The following is a 6,000-nucleotide window of genomic DNA, read 5'->3' on the forward strand; positions in this document are numbered from 1 at the left end:
AAAAGGACGAGCTGCACTACATGCTGTGATGGCCAGGTATAAGGACTAAGCAGAGATAGTTGAAAAAGCAGCTGAAGTCCAAAGATAAGATTAGAAAGCCCTTCAAAAAAGCTGAAGAACCCTCGATCCAAATCACTTTAAAAGATTATAAGAAGGTCCGCTCCCTGAAAGCAAAGTATAAATAATTGAGGAATGAATGAAGCTGTGTGCACAGTACAGTATGTGTTGCTTTTGTACATATACACTAAGTTAAATAATTCATTATTTGAATTACAAGTAGTACAACAGTTACATTTTTGGTCAACCTCAAAATGGATTATTTTCATTTATTTTGCCTTTGATGCTGTAGATGCGAGGGAGAATGACTGGGAGAAAAAAAACACAACTAAGTGCAAGGAGACACATTTTCTTACATTTCTGACCTGCTTTAATATTCACTCTTAACCTCACATAATGGGCTGATTTAGATGAGCATATCCTGAAGAGAAACACTTATTACGGCTCTGTACCTACAAAGCTAAAAGGATCCACAAGTTTAGAAGTCATCCATTAAGGAATCAGGACAGCAGGGTAAAAATCCTCTGTGGAATGCAAAATTAATTGACTCAACTCTCAGCATACTGAACATGAATCACATTAATAACAACTACGTCCTGTCTGAATTATTCATGTGTACTGGCCTATTGAATCCTCTTTCCCATGGTCCCTCTCTCCCCCCTCCTCCCCCACCCGTCACCGTATGGTACAGCATATATTGTAATAACCTCTATCCCTACTACCCCCAGCTGTTTTTTTTTTTTTTTTGTACTTTCTCACTGTTTTCGTTTTCATTCATCCTGGGCTTGTCTCACATTTATGACATTAGGCTCTTTTTTTACTTGTCATCTAATTGGCTCTTATTTATAACCGATGGAGTGGCCTGTACAGAGCAGAGACGGTGTGCAGCACTGCAAACTGACACACAGAGCAACTAAAACATGTTCAAACCAAATGAGTGCTTCGTATTCTCAGACTTTGCAGAAGTGAAGCTGTGGTGGCTCTCCGGAGCCAAAACGTGTTGGTCGTAAGGGACTGTGTGAGCCATCAGTGACAATTCCCTGGTTGGTTTCCAGCTCCAATTACATTTAGGCCTGGATTCCACCAGGCCAGTGATGTTATCAGGAGATTTGCCAAGAAGGAAACAGTCATTGGACACAAGTTAAAGGGATTTCTCTGAAATAAAACAGCGATCATCAAAAGAAGATACGATAAAAAAAAGTACTCATTATCTAGTTTTTCCATTTCCAAAAGCAGGTTTCGAACTTGCTACTTTTTCACAGGGATTGGCATGTGAAAACATAAGATTTTGCACCACTTTCTCTCCCCTTGAATTTATTTATCTTTTTTGAGGTAATTTTTAAAAGGTATAGAAACTACAAATATTATTTAATAGTGGTAAAATAAAATGAGCTTATTTTACAGTGGCTTGCCCCACAGATTTTTTCAGTTTTTGCTTTTTTTCTCACACTTAAATTTTCTAGATTTTTGTCTCAAAGACAGCTTCAGTAATTCAAAAAGTAGTTAGGGTAAATGGGGCTTGGTTGGATTCAACCAAGATAGATATTTCCTGCCCCAAATCCTCTAATGTGGCTCCTTTTAAAACAACTCTGGAAAGAAGCTTGTGCCAGAATTTCTCTACAGTGACGCGAAACACTCCTTGCCAGGTATTGCAAACACTTGTTGCTACAAAGAATGATACAACCACGACCAGGGCAATCGCTTGTTCACAGCCAATGTGTATGCAGGAGCTAATAAAGACTGTATCAGAAAATGTTAATTTTGAAACAATTAGCTCATGAGATATCATCATAGCTATTATCTTGTGAAAGCCAAAGTAGCATTAGCTTTTTATCTGCAGTATTCTGTCTCTTGTTATTCATAAGAAGAGGATTATGGTGGAGGAAAGTGATCGTTCTTGTGTTACACATGTTTCTGAATCAGTTGGGGATGATCTGCGACACTAAATCAAACCCAGCATGCGTATCTCTTTGTGCTGGACGTTCCTTAAAGTGACATAATCTGCTTGGATCACTGCCTCTGTCTATTGATGCATTGATTTGAAACAAGCTTTTTAAAGTCACATGACTGAGAAACACAAAGCTATTTACTTGACAAAAGGAACTTGTTTGTCATGAGATATCATACAGATATGTTTAAAGAACAGCCTCTCTCATCTTTTTTTTTTTTTAGATGTTTATTAATCACTACACTACTAATTTAAAGTGAAATCCTCTTCATCCCATCTTATTTAGCTGTGGAGACTTTGGCTCAGTCGTAGGGTATTTGTCTTGCGATAGGACGGATGAAAGTTTGATTTCAGCTTGCTCCTGTCAGATGTCAATGTACATCTGTACAATGACTATATAGTCAACTGGCCAACTACATCAACATCTTGAATGACATCTGATCTTAATGTAAATGATTTAATATGATGTTATCGATATTAAAAATTTTGTAGTGCAGAACAGTGTTGCCAGATATTGTGAGAAAAACAAGCAACCAGCTCAATTAAAGCTACCAGCCATGTAAATTCACGAGATTTTGAAGTATTTTTACTTTACTATGTATCACAGTCACACTGCACCACTGAAAACTACTTACTATTAGTGTTTTGCTTTGTTGTGGGGAGCTTGGACTTTCAGGAAGAAAGTCAAGCCCAAATAAGCAACTTCACTTTCAAAAACAAGCCCGAAAAACTGAAACTAATGAATTTGCATGCAACTTCAGAAAAAAAAAAAGAAAAAAGAAAACAAACCCAAAGTTGCTTATGATAAGTGGACTTGGCAACAACTGAATTTATTGCATAAGTGGCATCTTATCTGTGGTACCAAGCTGACATGTACTGATCCAATCTATCAAAAATGGCTTTAGAAGGAGTCTGCATGCCTCGATGCAAGAGTTCATACACCTGTGGCTAAAGAATTGATTGGAAATTCAATTACAGTAACGGTATTCACAAAATCACATACAACACAGACACAGCAAACTGAGAAAGTTTTCATCTACTACCTACAGAAATGGTCCTTGTCCAAACTTTGACTCATAAGCAGAAATAAACATCTCACATTAAGTTTCCTATCATTTCCCATCACTAAGATTTCTGCTTTTCTGAAACTCTGTGTGAATCAGGTTAAAAAACATAAAATATTGCTAAGGTGAAGCAAAAATGAACATGAAGTAATGTTTGATTTTTTTTTTTTTTCAGAAGAAATTCCACTCGTCAGACACCAGGAAGAATATTTCCTTCTAATGTTTTGAGGTAATTTTCTATTAATGTTTTCTAGTGATTTAGTCTAAGTGCTTGGCAGAGGAAATGGGATGAGGTAGACAAGATATTAATGTCAGAAACATCCATGTGACATTTAACAAAGGTTCCTGACCAGACTTAAAGTGAATTCATGAACTGCATCTTAAATCCATTCTATCACAGCTTAAACCCCTCCATACCGGGAAGTTTCATGCGCAGCATAGCTAATTCTCCAGAGTCTATTTGAAAGATCTTAAGTATCCAGGACATACAAAGGAGGACGGACACCTGCTGTCACTTGTGTTTAAAAGTGTTTGCAACATTGTCCCGGCACAATCAAACCAATTGCTTTTCCAAAAATAGCGTACCCCACTAAATCCAGATGACAATACATTACATAGTGCCCCAAGACATCACTGAGGGACAGACAATTTTCTTGAGTGTAGAAAAGTAGAAGAGCTGCTCCATCTCAAGTATAAATTTAGTCAGTTTAATATACTGTCTGCCTTGGGTGATGTCTGTTGGCATCATTCTGTGAAGAAATCTAATATACGGCAGAAAAACATCTTCCCTCGACATCTAAGCAAGTAATAAAGTCATTTATCAAAATCAGACTGCGATGACAATGCTCACACTCAGTGGTCTATTCTAAGGCCCAGGAAAAGGCAACCAATAACCCTTTATTATCTCATTCATAAAGGATTATTTCTGCTCTCGTTCAGTCCTTGGAAAAAGGCACACAATGATGTGCATCATGGGGATTATGGATGACATGCAAATACTTTACAACCAGAGAGCATCTACTGCAGAAAATAAATGTACTAATTATCCTCCTGTACATATGCTTAATGAGTACAAGATGTCTGCATCCTGCAGGTATGAAACCAGCCCATATCACTGTCCTTCCACCACCAAACTTGATAGTTTGTTAAGAAATGTTTGTGGAGATCAGGAGTGCCTTATGGCCAACGCAACGCCCCTTTTGGTGCTTTCTTGCTTAAAAGTTTTGTTTTATCAGAAGTGTTGTGGATCATTCAGAGGGTTTTTCTACCAACAAGCAAGTCCTACTTGTCAAATATTTTAATTGAAATTCTGCATATGAACTCTGAAGTGGAAAAATTGCTTTCTTGCTGTTTGACTTGTAGTTGAATAAGCCAAGGTGCCAACTCCTTGAGGGACTGGCAGCCGGTCTTAAGCATTTTGGATTTGGCATCATGTTAACACAAACCAAAGGAAAACCTTCAAGCTTCTCTTTCACAGATGTGGTCACAGTCGATCGTGCTCAGTTATTCAAGTTCATTTAAGTAGCAGCACCTGGCCGCTTCTTTCTTTCTTAAATTCTTTGAAAGTATAGTTCAGTTATTACATAATGCACAATTTACCACTGGGAAATCTTGACTTTGTTCTTGTGAGGAACTGAATTCATTCATGAAACAGTGCAATATTTTTTTTTCACATCTTGCATGCATCTGCAACAGATTCATGATGCAGATTTCAGAAAACGCATGTAGATGCAAACATGCTCATCATTTCTAGCTGATGTGAAAACTTTGAACGTGGTTTTAAATCAGGGGACATGTTGTGTATTTTGTTATACACTTTGTCAAAATAAAAAAGTAAACACTTATACTTTACAGACTGTCATTACATCACATTATTTTCAGTTTGATACATTTAAAAAAGACTGGTTTTCAAGAGGTGCTGGATATGAACTTGCTATTCACCTCCTCTTCATTCCCCTAAATGTATGCATAACGCCTCATTTAAATGTGGGCAAACTCCATCAGCACAGAGATATACTGTTTGTTCAGTAGCACCATTTTATGAACAGGTCTTCCTTTGTGCACTGTTTGACAATTAGACAAATGCATTACTCTAGTTTGCACACATTTAGTCAGTGGAAATTGCTTTGTGATTTTGACCATTTTTGTACCGCATCACTGAACTCAAATGACAAATTAAGAGCAGTAAGAAAATTTGGATTCCACGGAAAGTAATGACAAATAATGATTTAATTAGTGTTTAGTGTTGATTGTTTATTATTACCTAGCAGTTAGTTGCGCCGTGTTTTTCATCTGATCACTTATTCAGTTCGTACAGCGCTCACTTTGTTGTCTTTAGTGTAAAGAGTTTTATGCAGTGGAAGTTCATAGGATGTGACACACAGAGTCACATTAGAAAAGTCACAATCATAAAACGTCATATGTCAGTTTTGTATTTAATACGTTTTCCATACTATATATGGCATCTGTTCGTGCAAGTATGTATAGTTAACCTCCAAGTCTTTATGATCTAGCCTTAAATGATGTTATGTTAAATGATGAATCTGAATTATATAGTGACAATTTGGGGGTCAATTCTGTTGCAAACTCTGTTGCAGCTGTTTGTCAGCACTTAATTTCTATAAAAGCAAATTGTTCGATGACCTTCTCGAATACAGTTCCTTTTTTTTAATCCTCATTTACTAGATTCTAAACACTTTACAATATTTTCCTCATAAAAATATCAACTGAGGCAGTCATGGGGGTCTGACTGTTACACTTTTACACCCTCTCTACAATAAACAATATGCCAGAAAAATATTACTCAGAGCATGGAACTGCAGCAGAGCAATGAACATATAAAATACTAATTGTAAGGTGTCAAGTAAAGGCCATATGGGCCTTGAAACCAAATGGACGTTGTAAAAATGAATGACGAGAAAAAGAAATGCT

Source organism: Poecilia mexicana, unplaced genomic scaffold (genome assembly GCF_051168715.1).
Source record: "Poecilia mexicana isolate PSO_F unplaced genomic scaffold, ASM5116871v1 scaffold_3, whole genome shotgun sequence".
NCBI lineage: Eukaryota > Metazoa > Chordata > Actinopteri > Cyprinodontiformes > Poeciliidae > Poecilia > Poecilia mexicana.